This window comes from Schistocerca gregaria, chromosome 1, assembly GCF_023897955.1.
Source record: "Schistocerca gregaria isolate iqSchGreg1 chromosome 1, iqSchGreg1.2, whole genome shotgun sequence".
Lineage (NCBI taxonomy): Eukaryota > Metazoa > Arthropoda > Insecta > Orthoptera > Acrididae > Schistocerca > Schistocerca gregaria.
This window is the reverse complement of record NC_064920.1, coordinates 379282681-379298516: the sequence shown is the minus strand read 5'-3', so window position 1 is coordinate 379298516 and position 15836 is coordinate 379282681.

Here is a 15836-nt window from a genome sequence, read left to right as displayed (position 1 = left end):
CGCAAACAGAGTTTGGATGGCGTGTACAGGTACAGGTGCCCATGCAGCTTCAACACGATACCACAGTTCATCAAGGGTAGTGACTGGCGTATTCTGACGAGCCAGTTGCTCGGCCGCCATTGACCAGACGTTTTCAATTGGTGAGAGAACTGGAGAATGTGCTGGCCAGGGCAGCAGTCAAATATTTTCTGTACCCAGAAAGGCCCGTACAGGACCTGCAACATGCGGTCGTGCATTATCCTGCTGAAATGTAGGGTTTCGCAGGGATCGAATGAAGGGTAGAGCCACGGGTCGTAACGCATCTGAAATGTAACGTCCAGACGTGTAAACAATGGCACCCGATACCATGACGCCGGGTGATACGCCAGTATGGCGATGACGAATACACGCTTGAATGTGCGTCCACTGCGATGTCGCCAATCACGGATGCGACCATCATTATGCCGTAAACAGAACCTGAATTCAACAGAAAAAATGACGTTTTGTCATTCGTGCACCCAGGTTCGTCGTTGAGTACACCATCGCAGGCGCTCCTGTCTGTGATGCAGGGTCAAGGGTAACCACAGCCACGGTCTCCGAGCTGATAATCCATGCTGCTGCAAACGTCGTCGAACCGTTCGTGCAGATGGTTGTTGTCTTGCAAACGTCCCCATCTGTTGACTCAGGGATCGAGACGCGGCTGCACGATCCGTTACAGCCATGCGGATAAGATGCCTGTCATCTCGACTGCTAGTGATATGAGGCCATTGGGTTCCAGCACGGCGTTCCGTATTACCCTCCTGAAGTCATCGATTTCATATTCTGATAACAGTCAATGGATCTCGTCAAACGCGAGCAGCAATGTCGCCACACGATAAACCGCAGTCGCGATAGTCTACAATCTGACTTTTATCAAAGTCGGAAACGTGATGGTACGCGTTTCTCCTTGTAACACGAGGCATCACAACAACGTTTCACCAGGCAACGCCGGTCAGCTGCTGTTTGTGTATGAGAAATCGGCTGGGAACCTTCGTCATTTCAGCGCGTTGCAGGTGTCGCCACCGGCGCCAACCTTGTGTGAATGCTCTGAAAAGCTAATCATTTGCATATCACAACAGTTTCTTCCTGTCGCGTCTGAAGCGCGTCATCTTCGAGATGCAGCAATTTTAATGGCCAGTAGTGTATTAAGCCTTTTAAGGGAGGAGTCGGGGCATTGTCACAGATGCCAGCGGCATCTGCAGTATAGGATGGGGAGTCTTGTGGAACAAAGAAGAAATAGACGACTGGTGATCACGGGATGTCTGAAATGCCTTACGCTCTTAGACCATGTCGAAAGAAATGATTTAAGATTGTTGTTTGCCTATATTCCACTTCGTTTGTTCTTGCGTAGATTATTAGGAAGTCGTCCAGTTTTATTATGTTCTGTTAATGTGTAAGTAGGCTGTTTAGGTTTTTATGTTGGTAACGTCACGTAGCGCTCTGTATGAAAACCACTGGTTGTGCTGTGTGCAGTCTGTGGCTCGTTGGCATTGTAGTGTTGGGTAGTTGGAGGTGAGCCGCCAGCAGTGGTGGATGTGGGGAGAGAGATGGCGGAGTTTTGAGAGCGGATGATCTGGACGTGTGTCGATCGGAGACAGTAAATTTGTAAGACTGGATGTCATAAACTGATATATATATTATGACTTTAGAAGACTATGAAGGTATGTATATTGTTTGTTCTCTGTCAAAATCTTTCATTTGCTAAGTATGCCTATCAGTAGTTAGCGCCGTCAGTAGTTGGAATCTCTTATTTAGCTGACAGTATTGGCGCTCGCTGTATTGCAGTAGTTCGAGTAACGAAGATTTTTGTGAGGTACGTAACTCGTGAAAGGTATAAGTTAATGTTAGTCAGGGCCATTCTTTTGTAGGCATTATTGAAAGTCAGATTGCGTTACGCTAAAAATATTGTGTGTCAGTTTAGTGTTGATCAGAATAAGTAAAGAGAGAAATGTCTGCGTACGTTCAGATCTGCTCAGCTGTTTGAAAATCAAATACCGTAAGAGGTTTATCAGCACAGTAATTCAATAATTTTTCTAAGGGGGTGTTTCAAATGGATGCAGGTATAGAACAAAGATGTATTAATAATTTCAGAGCAAAGTAGTCGCTACGCTCTAATGTCGTTGGGAGACCTACAGAGATGCCAGAGGGGAAATGTTACGATGTGCCCAAGTAGGACGATACACGCTGGCGTACTGGCAAGAGCGACTGAAGTGGTGGACGATGTCGCAGCCTCGTCACTCGGAGTGCCTCGGGTCCGCACTCGTACGGGCCTCCGTGGAGAGCGTGCCAGGGCGGGGCGGCTGGGCGGCGCTGCGGCCAGGTGTGTTTTTATGGCGCGGGCCGCGAGTGCCATTAGGAGGCGCAGAGGCGGGCGTGGGGCCGAGTTAGCGAACGGCCGCCAGCGCCAGCGCCAGCGCGGTGTCACCTGGCGCGGCCCCCGGCCTCTAATTGAGGGCCCCGGAATGCGGACCACCCAGCGCGCCCGCTGTTTGCCCTCGCGCCCACCTCGCGGCTCACTCTCAATCGCCGCCCGACAGCTCTAATGAAGAGAGGAGGAGAGAGCCGAGGAGAGGAGCACCGCGGACGCATATCTTACCCGCCAGGACAAACACGCCGCGACACGCGCTGTTGGCCCAACGTGCCCCGAATATCCGCCCGCGGCCGGTGTCTTCACAAACTGGGCCACGTACCGCACTGACCTCGGACTCGCTGTTTACGGAAAAACCACACACTCCGCTGCGAGTACCCGCAGACATGATTCAGTAAGCCAACGGATTTTCTTTCGTACTTCCAGGTTTTATTTATTTTATGTATCATACGACATATCGCAGAAGTACTAACACAAATATAATGCCACACATACGCTGAAGCGCCAAAGAAACTCCTATAGGCATGCGTGTTCAAATACAGATATGTACAGCGTGGGCCGTTGATAGTGACCGGGCCAAATATCTCACGAAGAAACTACAAAGAACGAAACTCGTCTACCTTGAAGGGGAAAACCAGACGGCGCTATGGTTGGCCCGCTGATGGCGCTGCCATAGGTCAAACGGATATCTACTGCATTGTTTTAAAAAATAGGAACCCCCCATTTTTTATTAAATATTAGTGTAGTACGTAAAGAAACATGAATGTTTTATTTGGACTACATTTTTCACTTTGTGATAGATGACGCTGTAATAGTCACAAACGTATAAGTACGTGGTATCACGTAACATTCCGCCAATGTGGACGGTATTTGCACTCCTGATACATTACCAGTCTTAAAATGGACCGTTTACCAATTGTGGAAAAAGTCGATATCATGTTGCTGTGTGGCTATTGTGATCAAAATGTCCAACGGGCGTGTGTTATGTATGTTGCTCGGTATTCTGGACGACATCATCCAAGTGTCCGGACCGTTCGCCGGATACTTACCTTATTTAAGGAAACAGGAAGTGTTCAGTCACATGTGAAAAGTTAACTCCGACCTGCAACAAATGATCATGCCCGAGTACGTGTTTTAGCTGCTGTCGCGGCTGATCCGCACATCACTAGCAGACAAATTGCGCGAGAATCGGGAATCTCAAAAACATCGATTGCACCCGTACCATACTTCTATGCGTCAGGAATTGCATGGCGATGACTTTGAACGCCGTGTACAGTTCTGCCACTGGGCACAAGAAAAACTACGGGACGATGACAGATTTTTTGCACGCGTTCTATTTAGCGACGAAGCGTCATTCACCAACAGCGGTAACGTAAACCGGCATAATATGCACTGTTGGGAAACGGAAAATCCACGATGGCTGCAAAAAGTGGAACATCAAAGACCTCGGCGGGTTAATGCATGGTGCGGCTTTATGGGAGGAAGGATATTTGGCCCCAATTTCATCGATGGCAATCTAAATGGTGCAATGTATGCTGATTTCCTACGTAATGTTCTACCGATGTTAGTACAAGATGTTTCACTGCATGACAGAATGGTGATGTACTTCCAACTTGATGGATGTCCGACACATAGCTCGCGTGCGGTTGAAGCGGTACTGAATAGCATATTTCATGACAGGTGGATTGGTCGTCGAAGCATCATACCATGGCCCGCACGTTCACCGGATCTGATGTCCCTGGATTTCTTTCTGTGAGAAAAGTTGAAGGATATTTGCTACCGTGATCCACTGGCAATGCCTGACAACATGCGTCAGCGCATTGTCAATTCATGTGCGAACATTACGGAAGGCGAACTACTCGCTGTTGGGAGGAATGTCGTTATAGGTATTGCCAAATGCATTGAGGTCAACGGACATCATTTTGAGCATTTATTGCATTAATGTAGTACTTAGAGGTAATCACGCTGTAACAGCATGAGTTCTCAGAAATGATAAGTTCACAAAGGTACATGTATCACATTGGAACAACCGAAACAAAATGTTCAAACGTACCTACGTTCTGTATTTTAATTTCAAAAACCTACATGTTACTAACTGTTCGGCTAAAATTGTGAGCCATATGTTTGTGACTATTACGGAGCCATCCATCACAAAGCAAAAATAGTGATCCAACTAAAACATACGTATTTCTTTACGTTCCACACGAATATGTAATAAAAATGGGGGTTCCTATTTAAAAAAAAAAAAAGCAGTTCATATCCGTTTGAACTATGGCACTGCCATCTAGCGGGCCAACCATAGCGCCATCTGGTTTCCCCCTTCAAGATAGACATGTTTCGTTGTTTGTAGTTTTTTCGTTTGACGCTTATTTCGTAACATATTTGGCCCGGTGACGATCAATGGAGCTCCCTATATAAACAGTCAGAATACCGCGCTACGGTCGCCAACGTCTATATACGATAAGTGTCTGGCGCAGTTGTTCAATCAGTTAGTGCTGCTACAATGACAGGTTATCAAGATGTAAGTGAGTTTTAACGAGGGACTATACTTGGCGCTGGAGCGTTGGGACACAGCATCTCCGAAGCAGCTAGCCGAGCGGTTCTAGGCGCTACAGTCTGGAACCGCGCGACCGCTACGGTCGCAGGTTCTAATCCTGCCTCGGGCATGGATGTGTGTGATGTCCTTAGGTTACTTAGGTTTAAGTAGTTCTAAGTTCTAGGGGACTGATGACCTCAGACGTTAAGTCCCATAGTGCTCAGAGCCATTTGCACCATCTCCGAGGCAGCGATGAAGTGGAGACTTTCACGTACGACCATTTTAGGAGTGGGCCTTGATTATGAGCAATCTTTAAAACATCAAATCTCCGACATCGCTGCGGCCGGAAAAAGATCCTGCAAGAACGAGAACAATGACGATCGAAGAGAATCGTTTAACGTGACGGAACTGCAACCCTTTCGCAGATTGCTGCAGATTTCAGTGCTGGGCCATCAACGTGTGTCAGCGTGCGAATCATTCAACGAAACATCATCGACACGGGCTTTCGGAGCCGAAGGCCCATCGTGTACCCTTGTTGAATGCACGACACAAAGCTTTCCGCCTCGCCTCGACCGTCAACACCGACATTGGACTGTTGATGACTGTAAGCATCTTGCCTGATCAGACGAATCTCGTTTCAGATTGTATCGAGCGTATGGAGGTATACAGGTGAAACGTCCCCTTAGAAAAATTGTACATGATTGTGCTTGAACTGACACACAATATTTTTTAGCGCAACGCAATCTGACTTTCAGTAATCCCTACAAAAGAATGGCCCTGACTAACATTAACCTATACCTTTTACAAATCACTTACGTCACCAAAAATCTTCGTTACTCGAAGTACTGCAATACAGCGAGCGCCACTACTGTCAGCTAAATAATAGATTCAAACTACGGAAGGCACTAACTACTGATAGGCATAGATAGCGAATGAAAGATTTTAATAGAGAACAAATAATGTATTTACCTTAATAGCCATTTTATATATATATCAGTTCATGACATCCATTTTTACAAATTTCAAAACTCCGTCATCTCTCTCCCCACGTCCACCACTGCTGGCGGCTCACCTCCAACTGCGTAGCGCTACGCGCTGTTAGCATTCAGCTGCCGTTGCCCAACACTACAATGGCAGACAACAATGCAAAGCAGCCACAGACTGCACACGGCACAGCCAGTGATTTTCATACAGAGCCCTACGTGACGGCGGCGTTACCAATAAAAAAAAGTAAACAGCCTACTTACATAGCCCCCATGCTCCCCACAAAAAAATTTACAAATTGTTTTGGGCAGTGGCCAATACAGATTTGAAATTTTTTTTCATAATTACTATAACAAAGAAATGAAATGCACACACTTATCGATACAATGTTGGTCAAAAGCTAAAATTTTCTCACAGTCCATAAAGACAGTCCTGATCATTCATCAAAGTAAAATTGCAGTGTTTTTCTCAAAGTCTGAGTAGTAAAAGAAAATGCACATGGAAGTAGTGGATTTCCATGCAGTCTTGAAGAAGTATTGTTGTCCTTTCAATGGAAAGACAGTGCTGACTCTTGACATGCAGACAGGTAATGGGCCACAATAGAGCAAACCCACAGCAGAGTCAGTCGAAGTTTTGAAGAATATTGGTAGGTAGGTCAACACAGAGTAGACCCATTGTAGTCCTGGTAGAGATTACGGTATTGGTGGGCCACCAGAGGTGCAGACACACTGCAGTCCTTGTAGAAATAATGGTATTGGTGAGTCATCAAAGGTGTAGACCCACTGTAGTCCTTGTAGAGATGGCTAGCAGACAACTGTTGCGACTGTGCAGGTGCACAATCACTATCGAAGAGTCTTGCGAAAAATATAGCAAGTCCATCAACCACCACTTGTGCACGCACGAAGTTTTTGGAATTGTCCTTAGAACCAGCAATGCTGTTAACCAGTCCCTTGGTGAATTATCAACACATGTGCAAACACTAACAGTCCCTACTTCTCACATATTGTCCATATACTATGACCAACAGAAATGTGTGCAGTGAAATGATACTTAATTTGAAGAACTGGTGTCTATACAATTATAAATTTAAAACATAAAAATACAATTACAAAGGCACAAAATACATCATTAAAGAACATAACAATACAAATAACATTTGTAGTAAAACGGGCTTTACAAAAGAATAGAAATAAACACATACATCAGTGTTACAGGAATTATGACATAAGTAAATACATAAAAGATCAGAATAATTATTGAAACATCAACTTCACACATGAGCATTAAAACAAAACAGAATAAATAATGTGTAAACATCTTTATCAAGTAAGTAACATGTTATTAATGCAAATTATATTTGAGGATAACAGTATTCCTCATCATAGTGAATGTAGCTTAGTATTAGAAGAGAAAAATTCTATGAAACAGTACACAGAGACAGGAAGAAAATAAATACACAAGGGTACACAAACACATAGTGGAATGACACAAAAGGAAAGGACAGCGTTTGTTTTCAGGGTAACATTTGGAACTGCAGTCCAACCCAAAACTTCATTGTATAGATTGTCCCTCTTATTTCAACATTTTCTCCAGCCAAAAAAAATTCCTATCCAAGCATTCTTTCTGTATTCTGTTCACATCCTCTTTCAAAAATAGTTTTTCTCTGCTGTACACTACTTTTTTTGGCCAAACCATTTTCTTATAGCTTCTCAATGCTTTTCTTCCAATTCATTATAGTTAGTTTCTTATGTAGTCTACCCCCTCTTAAGTTAACTTAAACCTACTGAGCTCAGATGCTAAACTAAGGGACGACGCAATGCACCAGCACAAAACAATTAACACAAACAGAAATGACAAAAAAATGCATATTGGCAAAAAAGGCAGCAATATAGGACTTAGCAAAGCAAATGGAACATTACAACTAATATGAAACAATGCACAGCAACAAGAAAAATAAATCAGTAGTAAAACTGGCTTAACAGAGTAATACAAAGTGAAATTCAGTAACACTATGCCTGGCAAACAGCAGCATCAAATGCAATAACTTATATCTAAACATGAAAAGCTGAAGCACAAAAATAATTCAACAATGCAGAAAAGGGAAATGTCTATTCACATATTAATATCTATGTCATTAAAGTGGTGCACCACAAAAACTTATTCTATGAAATAAATTACCAAGTACTTGAAAAGAAAATTATGTATGCAGTTCCTGTGAAGGGAAGTGTCTTTTTGTGCTCCCTCATTTTTTTGGAAGTATATCACATTATTATTATATACTGGATCTGTAGACAGAAAATATTTATATTACTACATCTATAAAATTTTATTTTAACCAATGCTGTAGTGCAGCTAGACACTAGATATTAAACAAAATAGACAAAGCAAGGCATGAAACGTCATTCACTAGCCATATGGCGTTTCATAGTGCAGTAAGCAATCTTTCAACTAGCAAGACAATAGCCGTGAAATGTTTGTCATCGTTTCATTAGGCATTTTAGTAAATATCATCAATTAACAGCTCCACAGTATAATCATATGTTTTCAAGTTTGAGTGTGTCGTATTTGCGATGCTTTCTACAAAGGAATGTCAATAGCGAGGATAATGGCCTTTTTTTTTCCTCCACTTGTGCCTCTGAAAGGCACACACTAATGGCTTTTTTCGAGGCGATTGTCGCGCAGCTTGGTGTCCACGACGCATTACGTGAAGGTGGTCACTTAACTTTCTCACCGAAATATTTACATCAGTTTGCACTACAGTGACAGTCTCATATAAAAAATTTCACAGGTCGAGAATTTGCGTTACAATTGTGTAGAAACAAAATCCTATAAATATAACAGTGTCCAAAATATTTTCGCCAGCATAGTGATACATTCACGCATATCCACACATTTCATAACTCTTAAAGTACGATTCTCGGTTTCCAACATCCTTTTTCACAAACCAGAGTCCCTAACCACTACTTATTATTCCTTGCTTTATTACACATATACATATTCCTAGACACTTCTTCAATATTTCATCATAATAAATACGTAGCATAATTAAATTCCTCAAATAGCATTAGCTTATTGATCATAAACATACCGCAACAGCGTAGTACACATCGTCATCACAACATCATAAAACCTGAGCCAAATCTCAAAATCGTCGTAGCTTCCTCCAATAATTTCAAAAGCTAAAAAAAATTCTCTGCTCATGTCAAAAGCTTCATCAACCTCAAACGTACTTTAAAAATCATGATCCCATACCAAATACATCATTCAAAGCTCTCATAGTATCACAATGGTTCTGAAAAGTATGAAGGGTTCACACAGCACAGACAAAATACAATTTCATAACTGTAAAGCTATCCAGCTGTGTAATTGCGTAAACATCTGTCACTGGCATAGTAAAAAAAAAGTTTGTCTCTCTCAGTTAAATGATCAGATATCTGTGTAATTTATGTGTTAGAGAAATATGGTACCGATGTGCAAAGTTGTATAAGCAGATACCATATTAGCTAGGGCTCCTTGTGCTTGCCAAATACATGGCACACAAAGCAGGCGTGTACCCCCCTGAGGAGTAATGTAATTATACACTTAGGTGTTACAGATTACAGCAATGGAATGAAATGTATCACGGAAAACCTTTGTATCATTGTACTTCAAATATCTTTAAAAATAAATGTTTTAAGTACAAAATTAATCACTCAAATACGTGTACTGTAGCGCTAAACTGTGCGTCATGTTGTAAGATAATCTCTGTGGAAGTGTCGTAGTTATCGTCCTCCGAAAGTTCTGCAGAAGTCAATGTACTTACCTCATAATAAACAAAGGTGAAATGCTTTGCGTATAAATATCTTAGTTATTACGCTTATTGCCGTGACGAAGGAAGTGCTGTGCTGTAACGTATTGTTGTGCTATGGAAAAGGCTGTCTCATTGTACCTATCCCACAAAAGTTACTACTAAAACATGTTTTACTTTCGAGAAGAATTCAGAAAAACTATGCAGATATAAAACAGATACACCGCAAAAGCAACATTGTAAATTGTCACTCATTAGTAGCGTCGTGATAAAATCGTGTAGCTGTCACATAAACTAACCACTGTGTCATCTGGTATCTCACAGAAAGTACTTTAAATCCAGAATGTATTTTCAAGTAAACCAAAATGTTGCATTAAAATCTCATTAGCAGTACCGGTACATGTTCTAAGTATGTCAGCCTTATAGTCGTTACGTAATCGTGCAACTAACAAGCAAGAATGTACACACACAATAACACTGTGTCGTCTGTTCACAATAACAATGCATTCGTAATTTATGTTTAAATAAGTTCTCTTGGTTCTTGACTGGATATTTAACTTCAAACATTGTTACATGTTAACAGATTATAAGTCTGACAAAGCATACTAGTAATGTGAAGTGAAAAGTTATATGGCAAATACAAAGTTAAAAAGCAGATTGTCTTTCAATAAACGGTTTTACATGTGAAATGTAGTACAATCCTTTACTATTCCTAGTATGCAGAGTTTCAACTTCAACGCAATTATCATGTGGTATACGTCGCTAAAGAATGCTAAAATTGTTCTCAAGGTTAGCGTCTGTGTTATTTTTCTCTGAGCCAGTTGGCGCACGTGGCTGCCTGCGGTGCGAGTCATTGTCTGTTTCTTTGTTGGCGCGTGTCGTTATTGGGATTAGGAGACCTAACTTCCACAAATTCACCTTGACGAGAAGACCCTGCCCTGTTTGAAGCTCGCCAGTTCTGATGGGATTCAGGTCTGTCGTTTTGTCGATAGTTTACATAGTTTCTTATTTGTCGGTCATGTGGTGGAGAATTTCTCGCGAAATCGTAACTGCGCGGTGGACCGTTGCGTCTGAAGTTATTTTGTCTCCCTTGATAATAATTATTTTGGTTCCCATATTGTCTGTTTCTATGGTTGTCTCTGTCACATTCATAACTACAGAAATGCGATCTTTCTCTGTAACTATTGCTACTCTGCCAATGGTTGTCAAATGGGTGGTGTCTCTTTTCGTCACGATTTACGTTGTTAGAATAGCCTTGTCGTGTCCAGTTATTGTTTCTTTCATCGTGGAATTGTGACGGATGTGACCTGTAATTGTTGTGTTCCTGTTTTCGCGTTCCACGATTGTCAGTGTCCATTTCCAATTCTTGTAACAGTTCCTGAAAAGCTTCAATGTCCACTTTGCAACGTCCTGCCAAAATAATATGTCATAAATGTTCAGGTAATTTAGTTAAGCAAATGCGGATGAGTTCTGAGGGGCTGTATGGGTTTGAAGGTACTGATTCTTGTGCAACATGTCTTCAAAATATTTCACAAGACTGAAAAATTCAGATTGTTCGAAATGTTTCATCATAATGATGCTATGTTTTACTCGATATTGTGTAGCTTGAGACCAATATGCTGAGAGGAAGGCATGATAAAATTCTCCTTCACTGTGACAATCGTGAATGACCGATCGCATTTTTACAGCTGGTTCATTCTCCAAGTAGCCACGCATAAATTCTAATCTGTGCTCTAATGACCAGTTAGGAGGAAAAAAATGAGAGAATTGATGAAGCCACGCTTGTGGATGAATGTCGTTGCCAGAATTCTGAAATGTTTTGAATTTACGTGTAGTAATGAACAGCTTATAGTCAAAATCATCATGTTGGCGAGTCGCATGTGGGACATTGTTACATCGTTTCGGCGGTTCCATCTCAAAATTCAGTGTACCTTGCCAATTTCTTTCATGATTCCCGAAATGTCCTGTGTTAATATTTTGTGGTTGTTCTGTATTTCTATGTCCCTCTTCCCATACTGGGGAGCGAGTGTCCTCTGAAATATGTAATTCTTGTATTAATTGAGCCAACTGATCTTGTACTTCCCGGATTTCTCTTTGGTGTTGCGTATTAATTTGATTCTGATTTTGTTTGAATTTCCTAATTTGTTCGCAGTCTTCTGTGTCATTCAGATCATCATCTACCTTTGCAGATAAGTTAATGAACTGATCCGAAAGTTCGGTTACTTTCTCCAATAGTGTACTTATTTCCTCAGTGTGTTTTCCTGAACCAAATTTCAGAGAGTCCATTTGTGTTGAAATCGTATCTACTGTGTCCTTTAAGTTTTCCTGAGTTTTTGCAAGTTGCGTAACCGAATCGGTGGATGCAACTGAGTCAATTTTGGCTTCCAAGGTCTCATGATTTTCATGAACTATAGTTTGCAGTTCTTTTATGGCTGATTCGTGATTCTGTAATGCATTTTCATGCCACGAAAAAATATTTTGAAAATGCTCACAAATTTGTGTTTTTATGTCATTACAGACTTTTGGCATTTCGATTCGATTTTATGCAACTCAGTAGTTAAATCTTCACATGTTTGTTCAAGCGTATGTTCCACTGAGTCTAACTTTTGAAGCTTTTGTTCCATTGTGTCTGATTTTGTCCCATTTGTTTCTGACTTTGTTCAAGGGTTGTGTCTAACTTTTGAAGGTTTTGTTCCATTGTGTCTAACTTTTGAAGGTTTTGTTCCATTGTGTCTAACTTTTGAAGGTTTTGTTCCATTGTGTCTAAATGTCCCATTTGTTGCATTAATTGTAATAACAATGCACTGGTGTCTGAAACATGTTCCTCAGTGCTATTCGGCAATACATTTGAACCGGCAATATTCGCAGTTTAAAAAACAGAAAACGTGTCTTGACTTATTTGAGAAAACGGTGAGGACGCAAAACCTGAATCTACAGTATTTGCAAGATTGTGTCCTGTCATTTCGGATTCCTGAGGCGAGCTGTTGCCGACCGATCGATCGATAATGCTTCCCTGTTCACTAATGGTTTCACTGCCTACACCATTATTTGCAGCCCGCTCCATTTCCCTAAGCACAGTTACCAAATTACTACTTTGAACATTAGTTAATTCATTACATGGTGGCGCTAACACACTGCTTTCATCTTCACTGTCATTTCTCAGTTTACTTTGGAGCCTAGTATTACGTTTTTCACACGCCATTATTGACACAATATTTCACACGATAACACAGAAAAGCACAATTTGAAGAGCAAAAATAAGAGAACACATTAACGTAGCACTGAAAATAATATCTAGTTATTTGCAAGCACAGCTGCGAAATACTTGGTGCAAACCTACATGCATGCCACAACTGTTTTACTGTACAACAATGAAAGACTACAACTACAAAGGAGATTCTCTCTACAATTACGCGCTAGCAATAAACAATATCTACACTAATTACACAAACTACAAGAAAAAATCAGAAGATTCCAGTGAGGTATCCTCGGCTAAGGGTCGACATATGAAACGTCCCCTTAGAAAAATTGTGCATGATTGTGCTTAAACTGACACACAGTATTTTTTAGCGCAACGCATTCTGACTTTCAGTAATCCCTACAAAAGAATGGCCCTGACTAACATTAACCTATACCTTTCACAAATCACTTACGTCACCAAAAATCTTCGTTACTCGAACTGCTGCAATACAGCGAGCGCCACTACTGCCAGCTAAATAAAAGATTCAAACTACGGAAGGCACTAACTACTGATAGGCATAGTTAGCGAATGAAAGATTTTAATAGAGAACAAACAATGTATTTACCTTAATAGTCATTTCATATATATATATATATATATATATATATATCAGTTCATGACATCCATTCTTACAAATTTCAAAACTCCGCCATCTCTCTCCCCACGTCCACCACTGCTGGCGGCTCACCTCCCACTGCGCAACGCTACGCGCTGTTAGCATTCAGCTGCCGCTGCCCAACACCACAATGGCAGACAACAATGCAAACCAGCCACAGACTGCACACGGCACAGCCAGTGATTTTCATGCAGAGCGCTACGTGGCGGCGGCGTTACCAATAAAAAAACCTAAACAGCCTACTTACACAGGTATAAAGACAACCTCACGAATCCATGGACCTCGCATGTCAACTGGGGACTGTTCAAGTTGGTGGAGGCTCTGTGATGCTGTAGGGCGTGTGCAGTTGGAATGATGTGGGACCCCTGATATAGACGTTTAGATACCTCTCTGACGGGTGGTGACACGTACGTAAGCCTCCTGTCTGATCATCTGCATCCAGTCACGTCGATTGTGCATTACGACGGACTTGGGCAATCCCAGCAGGACAATGCGACACCCCACGCGTCTGTAATTGCTACAGAGTGGCTCCAGGAACACTCTTCTGAGTTTAAACACTGCCGCTGGCCACCAGACTCCCCAGACTTGAACTTTATTCAGCATGTCTGTGACTCCTTGCAAAGTGCTGTTCGGAAGAGACATCCACCCCCTAGTACTCTTACGGATTTATGGACACTCCTGCAGGATTCATGGTGTCAATTGCCTCCAGCATTACTTCAGACATTAGTCGAGTCCATGCCACGTCGTGTTGCGGCACTTTTACGATCTCATCGGGTCCTACACGATATTAAGCAGGTTTAGCAGTTTCTTTGGCTCTTCAGTGTATCATACAATGAGGCATACCTCCTAAAATCGTGTCGCACCTCCTTTTGTCCTTCATTGGGCAGCAGCAAGACGAGGCATGTACTCAACAATTCGTTGGAAGTATTCAGCAGAAACTCTGAGCCATGCTGCCTCTAAGACCATCCATAATTGCAAAGCTGTTTCCGGTGCAGAATTTTATGCACGAACTGATCTCTCGATTAGGTCCCATAAAATTTCGATGGGATTCATGTCGGGCGATCTGGGTGGCCATATCGTTCGCTCGAAATGTCTTCAAACCAATCGCGAACAACTGTGACCTGGTGACTTGGCGCATTGTCATCCATAAACATTCTATCGTTCTTTGAGAAAGTGAAATCCATGAATGGCTTTCCATTCAACGATCGATTTAGCTGGACCAGAGGAACCATACATTCCATGTAAATATAACGCAACCACCACCATCTTGCACAGTGGCTTGTTGACTACTAGCATCCATGGATTCGTAGGGCCTGCGCCACACGCGACCCCTTGCTCTTAGCAACTGAAATCCAACTCATATGACCAGTCCATGGTTTTGCTGGAGGCTAGGACCAATCGTTATGGTCATGAGCCCAGGAGAGACGCTACAGGCGATGTTGTGCTCTTAAAAGAGGCATTCGCGTCGGTCATCTACTGCCGTAGCCCATTAACGACAAAATTCGCCGCACTCTCCTACCGGATACGTTCATCGTACGTCCCACATTGATTTCGCCGGTTATTTTACGCATTGTTGCTTGTCTGTCAGCACTGACAACTCTAGGCACACGCCGCTCCTCTCAGTCGTTAAATGGAGACTGTCGGCCACTGAGTTTTCCAATGCTTGACATTTGGTATTCTTGGCACACTATTGATGCTGTGAATCTCGGAATATTGAAGTCCCTATCGATTTCCGAAATGGCCTGCCCTGTTCGTCTAGCTCTAGTTACCATTCCACGTTCAAAGTCTGTTAATTCCCATTATGCGGCCCTAATGACGTCGGAGAGCTTTACACACGAATTACACGAGTACAAACGATAGCTCTGCCAATGCACTGTTTTTTTTATGCCTTATCTACGCGATACTACCCCCATCTGTATATGTACATTGTAATGTGAACGCAAATATTTTGTGTCGCCAGTGTATGGGACAGTGCTCGAGACCTATGGATTAACGAATGTTTTTTCAGAAATGACTTTCAACTGAGAAAAGACTTACTATAATATTGTGAATTATTATTATATTGTGAAATAACAACAATATGTTTTATTATTTTATAACCAGTTTCCTACAAAGAATAACCACATAACAATCGGTAATACCACTAAAAGAGTGTATTGACTTTGTACTGTCTGTGGAATTCTTACTTCTTATGTTCTTCTTCTCTATGTTGTTAGAAGCGGATGAGATCCAAGATAAGCTGACGTCTGTTCTTTTAAATATTGTAAAAGGTAGTCATAAATGGTG